The sequence below is a fragment of the Tursiops truncatus genome, chromosome X (genome assembly GCF_011762595.2).
Source record: "Tursiops truncatus isolate mTurTru1 chromosome X, mTurTru1.mat.Y, whole genome shotgun sequence".
Classification (NCBI taxonomy): domain Eukaryota; kingdom Metazoa; phylum Chordata; class Mammalia; order Artiodactyla; family Delphinidae; genus Tursiops; species Tursiops truncatus.
The window spans coordinates 96288313-96311010 of NC_047055.1; the positions used below are offsets into that span (position 1 = coordinate 96288313).

The 22698-nt window shown below is 41.7% G+C and overlaps 1 long non-coding RNA gene across 1 annotated transcript; it reads right to left on the minus strand.

The window, feature by feature from the left end:
* Positions 1-10702: 10702 nt before the first annotated feature.
* LOC109551284 (uncharacterized) lies at positions 10703-22092 on the minus strand. The gene is made up of 3 exons (XR_002178010.3): positions 21776-22092; positions 13500-13594; positions 10703-11636 (listed from the first exon to the last, which is right to left on the minus strand). It is a non-coding gene; the product is annotated as an uncharacterized lncRNA (long non-coding RNA).
* Between the last annotated feature and the right edge of the window lie 606 nt (positions 22093-22698).

A 22698-nucleotide genomic window follows, 5' to 3' on the forward strand; every position in this document is an offset into this window, starting at 1 on the left:
TATTCAACTTTCTTCATGCCAAAATAACCCTTTTTATTTTACTGAATGCTGTGTCTTTTTAGATATTTTTATGTATGCCCACTTCTAACTTGAGATATTTCAGTCTGGGTTTCTCAAGGCAGAGTTTTACATGAGGCAGTATTATTACTCAATGAAAGTTCTGTTATTTCCATTCCTAGTGAAAATTAAGATTGTATCATGCACCAACCTTTCCTTAACCTGTAATTTTGTAGGCTAGGAATTTGGATTAAGCTGTATGAGCTAACATAGGCTTTCACGGTTAATGCTCATATAGAATACCACCCAAAATGATGAGGATTAGAGTAGTGGTCTCTGAATAATTAAATTAAAGCAAACTTGTTCTGTAAAGGGCCAAAAAGTAAATATCTGAGACATTATAGGCCTTTGCAACTACTCAAGTATGCTGTTGTAGTTTGAAAACAGCCCAGGACAGTATGTAAATGAATGGGCACGACTGTGTTCCAATAAAACTTTATTTACAAAAACAGGTGGCAGGCTGGTCATAGTTTAACAACCCCTGTATTAGAGTAAGAGGTGTTTCCTAGCCACTTAAAAAATTATACCTTAATAATTTGAGAACTTTTTTCTTTTTGTTGTTCTCAGTTATAAACAATGGAACACAAAGCACTTTTATGTTATGTTTTCATTATCTTGGACTCAGAGGCCTTACCAGTAAACCAAACCTATACTCTCCTTATTAAAAGAAAGAAGGGCTACAAATCAACTTCTCCAAAACTAAAGTATTCCTTTTTTGATGTATATCACCTAACTTTTCACAAGTTTACAGATAATTTTATATCTTATTATATTGGAGTTCATTTTACAACCTTAGTTAAAGGAACGTTATTATAAAAAGGTTAATGTTTTGTTATTTACTGATTTTTGCTTTTCTTGTGGCTAGGATGGACTCTATTCTACCCAGAGAATCACCCATGCATACTGGACATGGCAGTCGCCCATTCAATGCCTCCTCTTAGAAATCACTCACACACACACACACACACACGAAACTGCACAGCCCACAGATGAAATGACCCTACCCCACAGTTTGGGGAAGTAGATGTTCTTTACCCAGGAATGGCTACATATTGCACTAGGTATGAGCACCTGACCCAGTGATGGTTTATCCATAGATTGATTTTTAATCCATAAGGTGGCTGGGATACATTAAGCCAGCAAAGTATTGATAGTTCTCTCTGAATTTTGGATCAGAGAATAAGGAGAGCATTATTCAATAGGAGAAAACGGGGGGAGAGAAAAAGAAAAGCAGAAGTCTCGTCAAGGACTCATCCAAGTTTTCTTATTAGCAGAACTGTCATCACAGCTGCCCTCTCCTCTCGCTACCACCCTCCAATCCAGGGAAGACAGACCAAACTTCCAGTACCAGCGACACCAGCAGCAGTGTTGAGAATGGTGTCAGCAGCAAATGTGGCAGAGAGAGTGGTGTGTTAGGCAGGGAGCTGGTTGATGGGAATGGTCTGAGATGGCTTAGAATCACCAGCATAGGGTGATTAAAAAAAACAGAACAAAAACCTGTACACAAACGTTCATAGCAGTGTTATTAGTAACAGCAAAAAACTGGAAATCACTTTGACCATCAATGGGTGAATGCTTTAACAAACTGTGGTACATACGTGGACTATTACTCAGAAAACACACACACAAGAAGTTGTATGAATCTCCAGAGAATTACGCTGAGTGAAAAAGCCAATCCTAAAAGAATACTGTATGATTCCATTTATATGACGTGTTTAAAACAAAAGCTTAAAAAATGAGGTTGGAGATAGTGGAGGGGGAAGGAGGGAAGGGGGCAGGAGGGAGGGGGGGTGGTTATAAAAAGCCAACATGAATCCTTGCGGTATTGGAACTGTTCAGTATCTTGGCTTTGGTGGTAGATACACAAACTTACACATTATAAAATTGGGTAGAACTAAATACACACAAACGAGTACAAGTAAAATTGGGGAAATCTGAATAAGGTGGGTGGATTTATCAATGTCAATATCCTAGTTGTGATATTGCAGTAGAGGTTTGGAAAATGTTTCCATTGGGGGAAATTGGGAAAAGGATACAGGAGATTTCTCTCTACTATTTTTTACGACTGTATGTGAATTTATAATGATATCAATAAAACTTTCAATTGAAAAATGAAGATGGGGGCTTCCCTGGTGGCATAGTGGTTAAGAATCTGCCTGCCAATGCAGGGGACATGGGTTTGAGCCCTGATCCAGGAAGATCCCACATGCCGCCGAGCAGCTAAGCCCGTGTGCCACAACTACTGAGCCTGCGCTCTACAGTTCGCAAGCCACAACTACTGAAGCCGCAGGCCACAACTGCTGAGCCCACGTGCTGCAACTACTGAAGCCCACACACCTAGCGCCCATGCTCCGCAACAAAGAGAAGCCACTGCAATGAGGAGCCCGTGCACCGCAACAAAGAGTAGCTCCCGCTCGCTGCAACTAGAGAAAGCCCACACGCAGCAATGAAGACCCAATGCAGCCAAAAATAAATAAAATAAAAATAAATAAATTAAAAAAAAATGAAGATGGACTAAAGACAATTTCATATAAAAGAACATAAAAAAGCAGATCAACTTTTGGTCGGTTTTATTGTCTATAAATTCTCTACAATGTGCCCTCTTATTGCTTGCACCCAGGGAAGACCGCTCCCACCATTGCCCATGATATACCACTGGATAGAGACATAATAAAAGAGAAAAAGTGAGTTGCCAGAAAAGCCAAGCTCTTCTGTAATGAGTTGATCTCTTAATCTGGAAAATTCTATGCCTTGACTCTCTTAAATTTGAGCTTCTGAATGATTCATTGTAGCAAGGAGAGAATTACACTTAGACCAAAGAAGTGTTAGTGTTCCCTAAAGTATATCAGAGATATGGAAGAGGGCTAAATATTTCAGTAAAAATCAGGGTACTTTTTATAGTTATTTATCTGTTTATCAGTCAGTGGACATTTGGATTATTTCTCATTTTTCACTCTTCTGAAAAATGCTGCTATGAACATTTGTGAACAAGTTTCTATGTGGACATACGTTTTCATCTCTCTCGGGTATATGCCTAGGAATGTAATTGCTGGGTCACATGGTATGAAAGGTGAGGTGACTATTGGATGCTGGTAAGTAATCAACAATGCCCACTACACTCCCACAAAGAAATCCTCTCACGTAATTACTGAAATAGATAGTCATCTTGATCTAGTTTCTGTTTTCCTGTTTGGGATAGATATGGATATAAGAAATACTTTACTTTCAAGTCAGAAGGAGAAAGACAAATACCATATGATATCACTCATATGTGGAATCTAAAATATGGCACAAATGAGCCTATCTACGAAACAGAAATGGACTCACAGACGTAGTGAACAGACTTGTGGTTGCCAAGGGGGAGGGGCAGTGGGGAAGGGATAGAGTGGGAGTTTGGGGTTAATAGATGCAAACTATTACATACAGAGTGGATAAACAACAAGATCCTACTGTATAGCACAGGGAACTATATTCAGTATCCTGGGATAAACCGTAATGGAAAAGAATAGAGACTGTGTATAAATGCATAACTGAGTCACTTTGCTGTACAGCAGAAATTAACACAACATTGTAAATCAACTACACTTCAATTAAAAAAAAAGAAATACTTTACTTTCTTGTTAACTTTTGTATTAGTTTTCTATTGCTGCTTAAACTTGGTGGCCTGAAACAACATGAATTTAGTCTCTTACAGTAAGTGTTAGAGGTCAAAATTCCACAGCAGTCTTACTGGACTAATGTCAAAGTTTAAGCAGCGCTGCATTCCTTCTGGAGGCTCTAGGTGAGCATTCATTTTCTTGCCTTTTCTAGCTTCTAGAGGTTACCTACATTTCTTGGTCAGTGGTTCCATCTTCAAAGCCAGAAATGTAGCAATTTCAAATCTCTTTCCTCTTTGACCTCTGCTTCTGTCATCTCCTCCTTTGACTCTGAGCCTCCTGCCTCTATCCTTCCCTTTATTAGGACCCTTGTGATTACATTGGGCCCACCCAGGATGATCTCCCATCCCAAGATCTTTAATCTAATCACACCTGCAAAGTCCTTTCACCATGTAACATATGAAGTCTCAATTTCAAAACCTCAGTTCTTTTCAGCATTGGTGTTTGGACCTAGGGGGTCTCATAAATAGTACACCTCTTCCCTTCCTGAGTTCTGAACAAATTAAGAGGCAAGGAGAAAGACAGGTTAAAATCGAAGTATCAGCTTTCTGAGAAAAACAAATATCGTATATTAACGCATATATGTGGAATCTAGAAAAATGGTACAGATGAACCGGTTTGCAAGGCAGGAATAGAGACACAGATGTAGAGAACAAACATATGGACACCAAGGGGGGAAAGTGGGGGGAGGGTGGTGGGATGAATTGGGAGATTGGGACTGACATGTATACACTAATATGTATAAAATGGATAACTAATAAGAACCTGCTGTATAGCACAGGGGAATCCACTTTGCTGTACAGTAGAAACTAACACAACATTGTAAAACAACTATACCCCAATAAAAAAATTTTTAAAAAAAAGTATCACCTTTCTGAGAAAAATACCATATGATATCGCTTATATGTGGAATCTAAAATATGATACAAATGTATTTACAAAACAGAAACAGACTTACAGACATAGAAAACAAACTTATAGTTACCAAAGGAGAAAGAAGGGAGGGGAGGGATAAATTAGGAGTTTGGGATTAGCAGATACAGACTACTATATAGAAAATAGATAAAGAACAAAGACCTACTGTACAGCACAGGGAACTCTAGTCAATATCCTGTAATAAACCATAATGGAAAAGAATATGAAAAAGAATATATATATAAAATATACGGATATGTATAACTGAATCGCTTTGCTGTACACCAGAAACTAATACAATGTTGTAAATCAACTATACTTCAATAAAAAAAAAAATTTTTTAAAAATCACCCTTCCGTTGGAGAATGGGACTGAGGGAAACTGGTCTTTTTAATATTGACCCCCAGAATTAGAGTTACCGCCCAGTCATAAGCAGAAACATACTCTCTGATGAATCAATAAAGAGGAAGGTAAGAAGAAGCCACTCCACTTCCCAAGGCTGGAATGAGTGAGAGAGTAAAGAAAGATCAGGAATGCTCTGTGAATTGATGATTCTCCACATGGAGAACCATGTGAAATCCCTTTCATATGAAATCCCAACAGGAGTGGGGATGAAGCACTGCTCCCTTAACACTTGTCACTGATTCCGATTTATTTTTTTAAACACTGTGTAGCCTAACCTTGTAGAGGCCAAAGAAAACATGTCCGTGGGTTAATGTGGCCCATGGGTCATTAGTCTGCCTCAATTTCATGGTCTACCAGCCTCTACCTTCCCCTCCCACCCTATCCCAGTCTCCTCCACCGTTCGCCTGATGTGGTCGGGCACTGTGATCGTTCTACACATGGTCAACAGGCAAGGGGAAGAAAATTAAGTCAGCTGTTGTCTGGCCTTAAGGCCAACGCAGTATGTCTGGGAGCAGCTATTATTCTTGCACCCTTGATAATACTAACTAGAGAGTTACCACAGAACTACTGTTCTGTGAATCAGTATGCTCTTTGGGGAGGGCACTTTGGCAACGTCTATCAGTTTTTTAAGTGTTATATCCCATGAACACAGTTCTTAACATCTATACAACAGAAATAATAACATGAATGGATAAAAACAAACATTTTCCTTGCAATACTATTTGTAAAAGCAAATTAAACAAACAGAAGAAAACAACTAAAATGTCCACCAATAGGGGAAGAGAGAAATTACGGAGAAGAAAAGGGGAAGTATCACATTTCACTTTATGTATTATACGGTTAGAAACAGTTAAACAATTATACATTACTTTTTAAAATGTAATTTAAATTACACAATACATGAATGCATTTTTTATGCAAAGCTTTTCCATATAACAAAAGCTTAACAAGCCCCTTGCTCCCTATCTTATCCCCTTTTGATCTCCCATCTTGCCATCCACTCCCAAGGGTAATAGGAGGTAATAACTGCTATCATTTTGATGTATATGAGTCTAGGGATTTTTCCACATTTATATACATGTACGCATGTATTATTTGAAAAATGTATATAACATGTTATTCTGCAGCTTGCTCATTTCAGGCAACGGTATGCCTTTGGGATTTTTGTTCATGTCAACATATACAGAGCCACCTTGTTGAGTTTAGCTGCTATGTTGTATCACATGGTATGGATGGGCCACAGTTTATTCCATTTCTTATTGGTGGACATTCCACCAATGTTCCACTCTTACAAGCAATGCTGATATGAATACCTTTGCTCAAAGCTTCTTGTGTCCACGTGTGAATGTTTCTCTAGAACACTTTAGAATTGGAATCATTGGGTTATAAGATGTGTACCTTTTAAGTCTTAATAGATCGTATTTCTTCTGTAATTTGTCTTAAGAAGAGAGAAAGTAATTCAGACTCTTGAAAACAGCAAGCAGATATATTTGTACATGGGAGGGAATTTCCCCTCCCATGTGCAAATATACATGTATACACATGGCTAAAGAGACCCTGTGCCAGCCCTTAAAATGACCCATTCTAATGGGATTCATCAGGAATCACAAAGCACAAAAATCATACACGCTGGGCCTGCTCTTCTCATTCCTAGGATATCTTACCCGCCCAAGTCTTTATATGTGATTATGTGTATTTGTGTGTGTGTGTGCTGCATAGAACTTGCAGTAGGGTTTCTTCTGCATGACTGTCCTGAACCACAGCAATTGCTGTGGAAGTAGGAGGGAAATGTGTAAATGTAAGAAATATAATGGAGTTTGAATTATCTGGAACTCATGACTGGTAGGTCTAGGGAGCCAAGCAGAGAGAAAAACTAAGGATGCCATAGGGTTTGGTTTCTCATCGGTTGAGCTGAACAAGGTTTGTTGAAGTATCTAAAATCACACGGAGCACCATTCACTGGGATCAGCTTCGTTAATGCCCGTAGCTTTGCCTCTTTGCTGCCAACAATGGCATTTGACTGGGAGTAAGAAGGCCTCCATTTTAGTTCTGGCTCTACCTCCGGTTGGCTATGTGATCTTGAAGTAACCATTTCACCTTTCTTCAGCTGTACTTTACTCATCTGTACAATGAAGCGGGCAGGTTAAGCCCTTTTATTTTATTTGATTTTTAATGTATTTTAACAGGTAATACATTTTATTTATTTATTTTTGGCTGCGTTGGGTCTTCGTTGCTGGGCGCGGGCTTTCTCCAGTTGCGGCGAGCGGAGGCCACTCTTCGTCGCGGTGCGCGGGCTTCTCATGGCAGTGGCTTCTCTTGTTGCAGAGCATGGGCTCTAGGTGTACGGGCTTCAGTAGTTGTGGCACGTGGGCTCAGTAGTTGTGGCACACGGGCTTAGATGCTCCGCGGCATGTGGGATCTTCCTGGACCAGGGCTCGAACCCATGTCCCCTGCATTGGCAGGCAGATTCTTAACCACTGTGCCACCAGGGAAGACCCAGGTTAGGGCCTTTTAAACTTTAGTATCATGGACTAAAAAAAAATCCAAACCAAGAGTCTTCTCATCTAACAGATATTTGACACGACATCAACCATTTGCATCTGTCCAGAAGCTTCTCTGGTACTTTTTCCCTCATAATATGTTATAGGGCTCTACAGAACTAAAATGGAACAAATAGAAAATCCAGTGTTTTAGACTGGCACCAAGCAACAAGCCTGGCTAAAGCTGGCCGTGATCCAGAAACAGGAAAGACAGACGGAGAATGAGCAGCAGCTGAGGCCAGAAGGCTTTGTAACATCGGACGATATTCTTCTCCAAGTCGGCCCACAGGACATATCTTATGAGAAAACCCATATCAATTCTACGTATGATATTTACAAATTTTTGACTCTTTGACTTTAATGGTTCAGGGCAGTGTCAGAGGAGGGGCCTTAGAACCCTGTCTGTTCTATTACCATTTGGGCCAGTATTCCCCAAGTGTTGTCCATAGACCAACCACCTACAGTGGGAAGACCGGAAGTGCCAGCTAAAAGGAAAATGCCCAGGCTCCGTGCGTGCTTGATGTGCTGAATCAGAGGTAGAGGGCGAGGTAGGGGAGAACTGGAATTCTCCATTTTTGACATTCTCCTCTGGTGATCTGTATGCATGTTAAAGTTAAGGGAACCATTAGCCTTGGGAGTCCACTATGTTCAGGACACATTTTAAACATAAGATCTCCAGTCACACAAAAGCAAGAGTAAAACATGTGTTGCTAGGCAGAGGTAAGATGCAAACAGTGAAGAATACAAGGGGGATGGAGATGCCTCCGGCAAGTGAAAGTCTGAGTGGGAAGGTTAGGGATGGCTGGACTCATAGACTCTTTTTCTTAATTTTTTTTTTTTTTTTTCCGGTACGCGGGCCTCTCACTGCTGTGGCCTCCCCCATTGCAGAGCACAGGCTCCGGATGCGCAGGCTCAGCGGCCATGGCTCACGGGCCCAGCCGCTCCGCAGCATGTGGGATCTTCCCGGACCGGGGCACGAACCCGCGTCCCCTGCATCGGCAGGCGGACTCCCAACCACTGCGCCACCAGGGAAGCCCCGGACTCATAGACTCTTGATAGAAGGGAGTGGAGTGAGAAGGGCTCATCATGAAGTCATACAGAAATCCTTTCTACAAGCACATGTGGCAGACGGTTATGAGAGGAGGTTGTCTACGGCCTGGATTAAGGGGTGTGTTTTACATCAAAATTTAGCTGTCGGGGTAATGTCTTCCATTAAAACCAGTCCCTTGGGATGCTGAAGTCATGTGGGTAAGGAAGCATGGTCAGGTTTCAGGAAGGAAAAACACTGCGAGATCTTTATCCCAGGCAAACACACATGTGCACACACACTTCTGGTGGCTACAGGCTTTGAGAGCGAGAACCCTGACCTTTTTGTTTTGCCTTCTCTTCTTCCAGGCATTTGTCTTCCTGTGCAGGTTAGCTGTGCTGCCACCAGGGGACAGAAGGACGCCACTGATTGTGTCTTGAAGTCTAAGCTTCAAAATCTCTGCTCTCCCTGAGATTCCAAACCATGGCTCTCTGGTGGCTTTGATCAATTACCCAAGATGGATAGTCAGAGATCTCCAGCTTTTTCCAGAAAACATATCCATTTGTTCAAATGGCTAAAATATGTCAGAGTTTAAACCTATCACACTGGAACCTGCATTTCCCAGGCCTCTGAGTATAAGTAGGAGAAACAGAGTAGTTACTGGTTTGTAGCAACTCGTCCTCAGAGAAATCACCAGAATTCCAAATCCTTCTGTTTCATTTGCGGTCTCTGGGCTGGGTGTCTCATTTGTATTCCTCAGTAGCCCTTCTGGGCCTCCTCTTGCCACACTCCCAAGACCTACTTTCCTTCCCTAGTCTCTTCCCACGTACAGCATGAAGTCAGTAATTCATGCAGTAAATATTTACTCAGGGTTGATTACGTACCAGACACCATTCCAGGCTCTGGGGAAACGAATGAACAAAACTCTCCTATCGTGGAGCTTACATCCTATTGGAGAGGCAGACGATAAACAGGTATGTTCAGGGGGTAAAAAGTGCCATAGAGAAGTCATAATAAGTAAGAAGTTACACTGGCCGGGGGGTGATTCAGGGAGGGGACAGTGGCAGGGCTGCTGTCTCAGATGGGGTGGTCAGAGCAGACCTCTCTCATAAAGGTGACATTTCATCTGAGAAGGGAAGGAGGTGAGGGAGTGGATCACACAGATTCCTGAGAGAAGGCGCCTTCCAGGCAGACGGAACCATAAGCGTAAAGATCTTGAGGTGAAACCAATCTTGGTATGTTTAAGGGACAGAAAGTGGCCAGTGTGGCTGGAGCTGAGTGAGAAAAGGAGGGACTTAATTGAAAATAAGACCAAATAGGTACCAGGGGACTTGATCACATGGGACCATTTCTGCGTGAGATGACGTTGCGCTGACGTTTTTGAGCCGAGAAGGGATGTGATCCCCATGGCTGCTGTGTTGACAGTGACAGTAGGCCGGTGGGGACAGAAGCAAAGAGCCCCGTTAGGGCCACTGTGGTAGTGCAGGTGACAGATGACAGTGGCTCAGACTAAGGTAGTTATGGTGGAGGTGATGAGAAGCAGAGGAGGTCCGATTTTGGACATGCTTTCAAGATACGGTCGAGAGGACTTGATAATGAACTGCCTGTGGTGTGTAAGAGAAGAGTCAAGGGCAGGCTGAGGTTCTGGGTAAGGAAATGGAGTCTCCACACACTGGAGTGGGAAGGCCTGGGGGACAGGCAGTGTAGTCAGAAGAAAATGAGAAGAGGGTGGGGTCCCGAAAAGTCCAGGGAAGAGAGTTTCGCAAGGAGGGAGGGTGTGATCAGTTGTCATGCATGAAGGAGGTGGATGGCATCCCTTGTGGTTGCAGCTGTGGTGACAGTTGCTGCCCACCCCACAATCTCACTGATATCAGTGGACTTTTCTGTCATGTCCAACACTCGCTAGTCCTCCTTTCCCAAGTGTTAGAGACAATTTTCATACACGACCGCAAAACACGACTGTCCTCTGTGTTCCGTTCTCAGTTTCCTGTTTCTTGGAGCCCCACTAGATGGTAGACAGCTGAACTCTCATCCCACAGCAGGAGACAAAGGGACACATCACTCAGAGCTCCTGTCCAGCACGCCCTGGAGGAAGTCTGTAAGAGGAACCCAGTTTTCTCCATTCAGGGTGGTTCTTTTCCACCTAGAATGCTGCTTCGAGTTGACCATCCACAGAGCACCTAGGGCTTCAAGCAACACCAAACCCTTCCACAGCCATTCACCTCTCACATCCAATCTCCCCAGATAATCACAGGTACTCCAGGACCCACGGTGGCCCTAGATCTGGAAACCATACTGCACTATATTCAAGGATTATGCCTTAAGCATTTTGTCAAAGTAAATGGAATTACTAAAATTGGTGCACGTTATTCTTACTCAATGGTTAACTGTTTACTTAACATCATAACCTAATTTCACTCTTATATATTGCCACTAATTAAACTTCTGGGTTTGAAAGTAGGATTCTCTTCCAAGATCATCTTTTTTTTTTTTCCATTTTTCAACTTTTAATTTTGAAATAACTTTCGACTTGCAAAAAACAAAAAAAGTGAGAAAAATACCACAAAGAATTCCTGAATACCCATCCCCTAGTTTACCCAAATGTTATCATTTTTCATGCCACAGAGAAATGATAAAAATAAGAAGGTTAACATTAGCAAAATACTGTTATCTGATCCACAGTCCTTAAGTTCATCAATTGTCTGACTAATGTTCTTTTTCTGGTCCAGAATCCAGTCCAGGTCCACATGTTGCATGTAGTTGTTTTGTCTCCCTTAATATGGAACAGACTTTCAACGTCTTTGTCTTCCATGAGCTTGACATATTTGAAGAGTACCTGCCCAGGTATTTTTTAAGAATGTCCCTCAATTTGGGTTTGTCTGATCTTGACTGAATTCAGGCTATGCATTTTTAGCAATTTTAGCAAGAATACCATAGAAGTGATTTTCCAAGTTCATCTTCTGAGGTAAACTCCTACCCTCTATCCCAGTGAACGCCAGTATCTTCATTCATTTACCTCGATCCTTCGTCATTATTCTATGAAGATCCAGGGTAGTAGTTAAGCTTGGTGGGAGACACACCACCCAGATTCAAGTCCTAACTGCTTTGTTTCCTAGAGGTATGACACTGGGAAAATTGCTTAATATCTCTATGCCTCAATCTCCTCCTCTGAAAAGCAGGAATAATAGTTGTGAGGATTCAATGAGGTGAAGCATATAGCATCTTTAGCACATAGCAGAAGCAAGAAGATGGAGCCTGCCCCAGCCTGGGTCCATATAGGAGGAAAATGTTGAACAGTCTCCCCTCACCCCCAGCCAACATGCAATGGTCACGTAGTATAGCAAGAAGTAAGCTTCTATTGCTTTAAGTTGGTAAGATTTGGAAGTTGTTTGTTACTGCAGCAGAGCCTAATCCTGACTTACTGACATAGAAACTGAGATCAGAAGTAGGGCATACTGTGACAAAACCTAAAATAGGCCTTCCCTGGTGGCACAGTGGCTAAGAATCCACCTGCCAATGCAGGGCACACGGGTTCGAGCCCTGGTCCGGGAAGATCCCACATGCCGCGGAGCCACTAAGCCCATGCACTCCAACTACTGAGCCTGCACTCTAGAGCCCGCGAGCCACAACTACTGGGCCCACGTGCCACAACTACTGAAGCCCGTGTGCCTAGAGCCCATGCTCTGCAACAAGAGAAGCCACCGCAATGAGAAGCCCGCGCACCACAATGAAGACTAGCCCCCGCTCGCCGCAACTAGAGAAGGCCCGCATGCAGCAACAAAGACCCAATGCACCCCCCCCCCAAAAAAAAAGGAAAACTTAAAGAAAAAAACCTCTAAAATAAATGACTTTGACATAGCGATCTGTTGGTGAGTGGCAAAAAAGCAGATACTGAAGGCTGAAAAAGTGAAGATCTTTGTTATGCAAGAGGCAGAGCATTTGTTAAAAATGTTGCCTGTAGTCACTTGCATCTAAAATCATGTATCTATTAAGCCTGTAGCTCTAGGAGGGAAAGATGGAAAACTTAATGTTGGCAACGTGCTCTTGGCTGTTAACTGAGAACTGACTGGCTTGCAGGTAGAAATTACAGTAACTCCTGGGTATCAACCAACATTCCTGGGCTTTGAGCTTAATGCTGTGACAGGAAGGGAGACCTTTGGGGTTGTCAACCTTCTGCAAGGGCTGAGCGTATTTTGTATACAAAAGGACCATGAACTACTGGTGCTCTCCACAAGTGTCAAGTATTACTTGTAGGCATGTGGCAGGATAGCACTTTCCAGTTCCCTTGATATTAGGCATAATATCAATATTATTAGGTACAAAATCAAGAAGTAAAGAAGTGAAGCCAAAGAAGTAAACACAGTCCCTTTTAAGTCACATTAAAAAGTCGGGGCTCTATTCTGAAGTAGTAGGAAGCCTTGAAAGTTTTTCAAAAGAGGAAAGACATAAGATGGACTGACCGGGATTGCATTTCCCACCGAAATTTAGAACAGGCTGAAGTTTTGTAAGCAATATCTATGCATGAATCTGATCATGTGAAATCTGATCAGAATATCCAAAAAGTAACATAACATAACATAACACAACACAACATGGAGTAAAAGTGAGAATTCCCTTTCACCTAACCCCAAATCTCTCTTACTTCCTCAGATTATCATATCATTATTTTGGTGTGCATCTTTCCAGAACTTTTTACATATACCTAATTCTCCTGTGATTTGTCTACAGGCAGACCTCAGAGATATTACAGTACCAGACAACCACAATAAAGCGAATATCTCAATAAAGCGAGTCACACACATTTTTTGGTTTCCCAGTGCATATAAAAGTTATGTTTATACTATACTGTAGTCTATTAAGTGTGCAATAGCATTATGTCTAAGAAAACAATGTACATACCTTAATTAAAAATAATGCTGTTGGAAAAATGGTGCCGACAGACCTGCTCCACACAGGGTTGCCACAAATTTTCAATTTGTAAGAAAACACAATATCTGCAAAGCACAATAAAGGGAAGGACAATAAAATGACGTATGCTTGTAATAATTCTGAAATCAGAAAACCAATAAACAACATTTACATTATTATGACATTATAACATTATACATAATATAGATCATTATTTTTTATTAGTATTATTATCTTCGAGCTGAGTTGTGCTAGTATTATTTTTCCTTGTCTATGGATCTAATGTCATGTCTATACCACTAAAGAGAGAATATTCCTAGAGTGACGTCTGAATGGATTCCTTTTTTTTTTTTTTTAACTCCCATCAAATGCTTTTCCCACATGCTCAAGAAACCCAGCTCTCTAACACTTTACTTATTCCATCAACTTCCTTTATTTCCTGGAGATCATTTTGGAGCACTCTTCTCCTGCTTCTGTCTGAAACAGCTGCTCAGCCTGAAATACACCACAGCCATAATCCTGGGACATTTTTTCTCTGTTCTCCTGGGTTAGAACAATTGCTTTCTAGATCCCATTTCCTCATTTGTTTTAGATTACTTCCTCATTTTTCAAAAATACAGCCTCAAGTGACTTCTCAGGAAAGAGTTACGGGAGGTTAATTTTAGTGTACCTAAAAATCTGAAAATGTCTTAGAGTTCCAATTGCTCCATGTACCCACTAACACCAAAAGTTTTAATTTTAGCTGTATTGGTCGATACGAGGTAGGATTGCCTTGTGATCTTAATTTGAGTTTTCCTGATAATATTGAGAAATTTTCATGTTTATTGGCTATTTAGATATATTTTGTTGAGAAGTGACTGTCCAAGTGTTTTATTCATTTTGAAGTTTTTTGTCTCTGTTACAGATCTGTACAAGTTCTTTATATATTTGGAATATGAGTCCTTTATGGATATATGTATTGTAATTATCTTCTCCCCATCTGTGACTTGTCTTTTTACTTGCTTAATGATATTTTTTGATGAACCGAAGTTCCTAATTTTATAAAGTCGGATTTTTAACTTTTTTCTTTTATGGTTAGTGCTCATCGTATACTGTTTATGAAATCTTTGCCTACCCCCAAGATCATAAATATAGTCTCCTATGTCTTATTCTAGAAGTTTTGTTCGTTACCTTTTCCATTTAGGTCACTTAGGTCTATGCTAATCTCTAATTTTGGTAGAGGTCAAGGTTTATATGATTCCATATGGATGTAGAATTGTTCCAGCACCATTTATAGAAAAGACCATCCTTTCCCTTGACTTAATTGCAATCGTACATTTGGTTTACATCAAGTTAATATATTAACTTGATTTATTAATATATATTAAGTTGAATATACATATAAACTTGAAAAAATATATATAGCTTATTTTATATCCTTGCCCTTATACCACACTTTCTTAATTATTATACCTTCATAGTGTGCTATTAAGTTATAAATTGGGACAACCACTTTGGAAAAGTTTGAAAGTGTCTATTAAAGCTAAACATACACTACTCAGGGACTTCCCTGGTGCTCCAGTGGTTAAGACTCTGCACTGCCACTGCAGGGGGCATGGGTTTGAGCCCTGATTGGGGAAATAAGATCCCGCATGCTGCACAGCACAGCCAGGAATTAAAAAATAGAAATAAAAAATAAAAACCTTCAAAAAATACACTATTCTATGATCAAGGAATCTGACTCCTACATATATGCATATGTCTACCAGAAGATATATAAGAATGTTTAGAGCAGCGTTACTCATGATAACCCAAACTTGGAAACAAACCACATGTTTATTAATGGAAGAATGGATAAATGAATTTCAGTGGCATCACACAATGGAAGATTACACCACCATAAAAAAGAAGAAACTTCTGCTGCACACAACATGGATGAATCGCAGGAAGATTTTTGAGCAAAAGACACAAAACTGCATATACTACAGGATTCCATGTGTATGAAATTCAGAGCTTGCAAAAAACAACAAGTATATGATATTAGAAGTCAGAACAGTGGTTACCTCTAAGGGGTAGGGGATTGACTGTCAAGGGGCATGAGGGAAATCGGGTTCTGGAGATGTTCTATATCGCGATCTTCATGGTGTTACACGGTGCCTACATATGTAAAAAATTCTCGAGTTGTACAGTCAAGATTAGTGCTCATTATACAACTTGCTTTACATATATTATATGTCAATAAATAATTCGAGGGAATTCCCTGGCTAACTGCTGGCGGTCCAGTGGTTAGGACTCGGTGCTTTCACTGCTGAGGGTACGGGTCAATCTCTGGTGGGAGAACCAAGATCCCGCAAGCCACGAGGCATGGCCAAAATAAATAATTCAAAAAAAGGAAAATGGAAGTCAGAAAATGTCTTTATTCTGCCTCACCATGGAGTGTTTAGCTGGGTTATGGGATATAAACTATGTGCTTCTTTCTCTCGGATTCTCTCAAATGCCTCCTTTCTTTCCCTCTTGGTCAGAGCCCCATCTGTGTGGGCTGGCTCCTTTCCTCCCCACACAGACTTCAGTGAAATGTCCCGATGCAGAGTATGATGTCTTCCTAGTTCCTGACACGTCACTGAGGCTGGACGATGCAACCCAAAAGTGTGACCAATATTCCAACACCAGCTGGGTGTCCTACAATTCAATTCAGTTCTGACACCATCTACCTGGAGTTATCAACAGATTACACAAGTTAAAGGCTCAGTCCCACAAGACGGCTCCCATTTCAGATGCCAATCACAAGTCCCAGGTTGTCACCTGTACTTCTGACCCACGGGCTATAAATTGGGGTTCCCACAATCCCCTCCTCAGCTTTGATAATTTGTTAGATCAACTCACAGAACTCAGGAAAACATTTTACTTTCTAGATTACCAGTTCATTATAAAAGGATACAATTCAGGAATAGCCACATGGAAGAGATGCATAGCTTGAGGTATGGGGGAGGAGCCGCAGAGATTCCACACCCTCTTGGGACGTGCCACCCTCTCAGCACCTCTATGTGTTCAGCAACCTGGAGGCTCTCCGAACTCTGCAGTTCAGAGACGCTTACGGAGGCTCCATCACACAGGCAGGATCAGTTATTAACTCAATCACCAGCCCCTCTCCCCTTTCTGGAGGATAGGGAAGTGGAGCTGAAATTTCCCTGCTTCTAATTATGGCTTGGTCTTTCAGGTGACCAGCCCCTATACTAAAACTCTCTAGAATTCTGTCCACCAACAGTCACCACATTCGAACCAAAGGTGCTCCCATCACTCAGGAAATTCCAAGAGATTTACGAGTTCTGTATCAGGAACTGGGGTCAAAGACCAAATATTAGAACAAAAGATGTTCCTAGCACCTATATTGCTTAGGAAATTACAAAGGTTTTAGGAGATCTGGCCAGTAGTCCGGAATATATATATATCTTATATTGCAACGTCATAGGAGGTTACAGTCCCATGGAATGGATCTTGACCAGTGGAAAACAGACAAGAGGAATACACTGGCAAGATAAATTCCCACCCCTTTCTTTCTTGGACCACTTGGAGGTGCAGTGCCTTTCGAAGGCCTTCGAGAGAAGACTCAAGCACTGAGCATACACACGTAATGAGTTTGGGGCTCAATGTGAATCGGTGGTCAGTGCAGTGATGCTTAACATCTGGTGCTTCATACTTCCTTGCCTCACTTCCCCTGTTCCTCACCCTCACCACCCTGGGCTTATACCTAGCAAGCAAAGTATCACCACTTTAATCTTTGCTTTAAACTCTGCTTTTGAGAGGCCCTACTCTGAGATAGCATAGAATTCAAGGTTGAATATAACTTCCAGCAAAACTTTGAGGGCCTTAGTTCATGGTCTTCTAGTTGCCAGTGTTGGTAGAAACAGTTTGAGTCTTTCTGCATTATGGGTTAACTGTGTTTTGATTTGTTTGATTTTGCTTTAATTTTTCTTCTCTGTAGGCTATTGCCATCTTGCTTTAACCTGATATTCTGAAATGTTGTAAAATTGTGTCTAGATGTGGGGATGTGTTTTCAATGTACTGGTTACTCAGTGGAATCTATCGGCGTGATGACTTGTGTCATTTAGCGCAGATAAATTATCTTATCTCTTTGATGCTTTTCTCCCACCTGCTATCTCTGTACTCTTTCTGGAACTTTCATTGGTTGGATGAGGGATTCTACCCTTGTCAGTCACAGTTGTCACTATTCTCCTTCTTTACCTCTGGTATCTCCATGTCCCTAAACCCTCTGGCATTCTTCAGGATAGGTAGGCATCTTCCTAAGCTTTAGTCTCCTCCTCACATAATTCTGGTTTCGGTTTCCTCCATCCCAGTTCATGAATCACCACTCCTCTACCAATTATCCAGCTTCTAGGAATATGTTGAAATCTTTTATCCCTTGATGGTCCTCTTCTATTCTTTTTGCACGGGTTATACCATTATTATTTTTAAATGTGCTTTATGAGTCTTGGGAGAAAGAGAAGGACAATTGCTTAGGGTCAGTTCACCATCTTGAACTGTAAGTGTCTGAATTTTTATTGTGTAGTTCAATCTGTCTTTTCCATGTGACTTGTGGGTTTCATGACTATTTAACAAGGCTATGTTTTTTCTAAATGCTGGGTATGCTTTGGATTCATTTTCCCAGTATAATCTTCACTTAGAGAAGAGCTTATAAGTTCTCTGCCATCTGAAAGCAATCAATACCACCTTCAGCAGAACTTTATCCAGCAGGTCAAAACTTCCTCATTTCTGAAAATAACTAATTTTGTTTTTAAATACCAGTAAGAAAGTGAAAGTTAAAAGAAAAAACTTTTTTTAGTATATTCTGTATTTTTCACTTTCAGCAGAAGATTTAAGGAATTGTTTTTATAAGCATAAAACTACTTTTCTTTTTCAATGCCTTAAATATCATGTAACTGTTTTCCCCTCCCCACCTTTAAAGCAACCTAATTCTTGATTTTTATCTTTAAATTAATTGTAAACAAAGTTTATTTTTTTAAGGAAAACCTATACAAGTTCTCCTTCCCTTTCTCCAAGAAATGTGGACATTCCTGTACTGGAAATTAGATATACTAACTTATTATTAGACATACTAATAATGCAAAACTTAAGCCGTCTAGGAACACCCTGAAATGAGTCATTCTCAATATCTGCACTTTCCAGATAACTGAAAATTTACCCTTTAAACATAGGCAAAAATCTTAACCACTGTGCATGAATATTTAGCTGACTCAACATGATTTAACTCTTTTGTGAATGGAGTATTAAAAACATCATTGCCATTACACATGTTATTGTGTCAAATTGTAGGTTCTAATGAGTATTCCCAGCCCTTTAGGTTCTGGCCAGTACACTGACCAGAGAAAAAGTTCAGTGTTTATAGCATTTGTTGAATATGAATGAATGAATGAATGAAGACATACAGTACCAAAAGGAAAAAAAAAAGGAATACAGTACCATGATGCCTTTAAGTTCTGTTGAGGTATATGGACCTCTTTGCCCTTACACTAAATGACCCCAGATTGTTGTGCTTCTGAGTTACGGGCCTCTCACTGCTGCGGCCTCTCCCGTTGCGGAGCACAGGCTCCGGACGCGCAGGCTCAGTGGCCATGGCTCACGGGCCCAGCCGCTCCGCGGCATGTGGGATCTTCCCGGACCGGGGCACGAACCCGTGTCCCCTGCATCGGCAGGCGGACTCTCAACCACTGGGCCACCAGGGAAGCCCGCTTCTGAGTTTTTGAGTCTGTTTGTAGCATTTCTTTCTTTGTCCTTTCTTTAGGTTCTCAGATGTCACTTGGTACCATTGTGTGTATATCTCTAATAATTCTTCTCTCTTCTTTTAACCCTGGGACCAAGATCACGAAGCTTGTTATGGCAAGTGTGAAAAAGCTCTGACTGAATTTCAGATTGTTTTTGGCAGATTTGGTTTCAGAGTTTAATGTACTGTTTGTGGATTTTAGTTCTACTTTGGCAGCTCAGACACTTCCTCCTGCCCTCATCCCCAGTTTTTAGTTCTGTTTCAGACAGTAAGATTGCCCGATAGCTTATTTCTACATAGAACAACATGCTAGTCATTTGGGTAGAACTGTCTAAAATAAATTTCCTGTATTTTCTACGTGGCAACAATTTGGGATCCATGATCCCAGGGATTTTCAAAGCAAGTAAAACTCCACATAAGTCATGACAGTTCAAAGGATATAGTGTTTTTACTCATAGTGAAGCCAACATGTTCTTTATGGCAACCCCCAGAAAACTTTCCCAGGCAATGTGAGCATGAATATAATCACCTTCAACTCTCATCCTGGACCCCTCCAGATTCGGCACTACTAGGTCGAATCTGCTCCATTCTACACATTTCACCTTTGAGCAAGCCAGCCTGGGCATACTATCATGGAAAAGGTAGACGAGAAAAAGAGAGAAGAGAAGCATGCCAGGTTTCTTGAGGTCTAGACTCTAGAACACACACATCAATTTCACTGCATTCTATTGGTCAGTGCAAGTCACAGGAATAGCCCAGATTCAAGCGGTGAGCAAATACACTCCTCTTGATGGAAGAAACTGTGAAGCCACATATCAGAGGACATGGATACAGAGAGAAGGGGAAAATCGGGGCCACACTGCAATCAACTGAAATGTTATTTACTTTTTTTAAAGCAAGGAAAAAGAAGCACTCCATTTGATTTTAATATTCCCTATTTTGTTTCACTCCGTCTAATTAATGCTGTATCATCTAGTGATGTTTCATTTTTTCCCTATTTCCACCTCCACTCTCGATATACAATATCTTAAAGAGGAAGATTTCTCAAAATGCATTTTTCTACCTACCAAGTGGAAAGTAAAATTTGCTGAATGTTTTCTACAAAGGAAAAAAGTGCAAAAAGTCATATTCCTGAAAGGAGTTTTACAGTCTACTTTCATTGTGAGTTGGATGTGGCCTTTGATCTCAGTAAAGTCACAGGCACATTGGCCCTAGAAGAATGAAACACCGAGTAATAAACGCACCAGGAAGTTGACAGCAGAGTTGCCTGAGTTTAATACTTTAGCCCTGGATAGGTGCTGCAGGGGTCCCAACTGGAAAACAGGATCATCAGATAGGTGTGCTGACCTTCATTAGCTACATATGGAATAACTACCATGTGAATCGTGTGCTCTGGTGATTTTCAGCCACTACAGGTGCGTTAACTAACCCCAGGTAATGCTTAGATAGCATGATTCTTTTTTCTTATCAACCAATGCAAGGATATCTGAAATTTGCTCTAAAATCTCAGGAAAGACAAAGGTGATTCCTTCCTTCTGCCCTGAATTCCCCACCGTCCCCCATCTGATCTGAAAGAGTGATGTTTAGCTTCTATGTGAGTGGGAGGGCTGGTGATTTTCTTGTTACTTAATTGGGAACTGCATGACTGGAAAGAGGAAGCCATGTTTAGTAATCAAGTGATCTAACACAATGGTAAACTTGGTGATTACTTAATATTCTAATGTAATTCTGAAACTTATGAAGGTCTTTTGAGCCTAATTTTTAAAACATAAGTCAGATTAACTGTATTTGGAGTAGTCTTCTCCGAACGATGAAGTTTCAGAATATAATACTTTGGGCTGTTTCCAGAAATCAGACAGGTACAGTTCTCAGAGTAAGATCAAGAAAATAAATTCATAGCGGCCACTATTCATGTCTAATGTTTCTTAGTACTTCCTTTTGTCCACAGAATGGTATATACACAACAACATTTAGAGTTGAGAAATTGTCCTTTTATAACTTAGCTTCTTCCTCATGCAATTTTACTTCATAACACACCCACACCCCCCCACACACACAATATTGACGATAACTGGCCTTTTCTGTCAGATAGAAATCCTTTATGCACAAAATAAATATAAAAATGTAGATTACATAAATATTATTGAGCCACTCTGAAGGCTTCTTTTCTCCAAGCAAAATCACTCCATTTCTTAATAGGTCCATTCGTAAGTGAAAATTAGGTTACGGGATAGTGACGTAGGAGAACCCAGCTTCCTGATCTCCCTACGAAGATTAATGACTGGACACTCTCCCTGAACAGAAACAGCTCTGGGAGACCTCTAGAGTCCACTTAGGGACTTTCAGCAACACCGTGGAACAAAAAACCTGAGAACAATCACACACAAAGAAAAGAAAAACGAATTCTTTCGGCCCCCATCACCCCTCCACCCCAGCCCCTGCAGCTGGCGTTGTTCAGGGCTAAGAAGGAAGCTCCCAGTTAGAAAGAGTGCCCCTCACCAAAACTTACCCCTTCCTTAAGAGTGGGGTGAGTGACAGCGTCCTCAGCTTCCTGGGACCCCTCACGAAGGTTCTGCTTCAGTTTCACCCCACCCCACCAGCAAAGCTGAAATGTCAATACAGCCGGCTACGAGCTAGGAAGGAAAGCAGAGGCTATTATTAGCAGACACGTAGTGGGAGAGAGCGTGATTCACAGAGACCCGCCCTGCACAGAAACTCAGGTTTTCCCACTGATGAAGCCAATGGCCAGCACAGCTGCTCCAGACGCGCTGCTGATATCTCCAGCTTTTGCCCCACAGGTATTCTGTTCAATGACGCTAACTACCTGAGTCTCTCCCCGCTCCCCACCTACTGCCACCCCACCCACCAGAAGCGAGATCACACCTGCAGCCAGTGAGCTCTCTGCGGCTGGGCAAGTGTAAGAGGCCAGCCGCCTGAGTCCCTCCCCACCCCTATCAGAGCCCTGGAGCCATGCTCACAGCCGGGTGGAGCTTCTGCAGCTGCCTAAGTGCAAAATCCCAGCCTACCCCCCACCCCTAGGTGATCCCACGGCCTGCTCTGGAGGCTAGCCCCTGTAGCTGTGCACCACTGCAGCCTGCAAGCCCGGGGGAGGGTGTGTAGCCACGGGTGAGTGAGCAGCCATGGGTGAGTGCACGCACAACCACAGCTGCTTGTGGGCCCAGATCAGGCCGTGTCTGTCACTGGCCAGCACCACCCTGCCCACCTGTGCCCACCTCCGGCTTTGCACCTGCACGCCCCCAGCCTGACCCCATCACCAGCCTCCACTGCAGGGTGCACACCCAGCAGGGGAGAGTATGCAGCCACAGGAAAGCATGTGAACAGCCAGGTCCCCTGCAGCTACTAGAGAGCACATAGTTAGCCTGACCCTTGCTACCTGCCCTGGTTCCCATCACTACGAGTGTGTCTGCAACT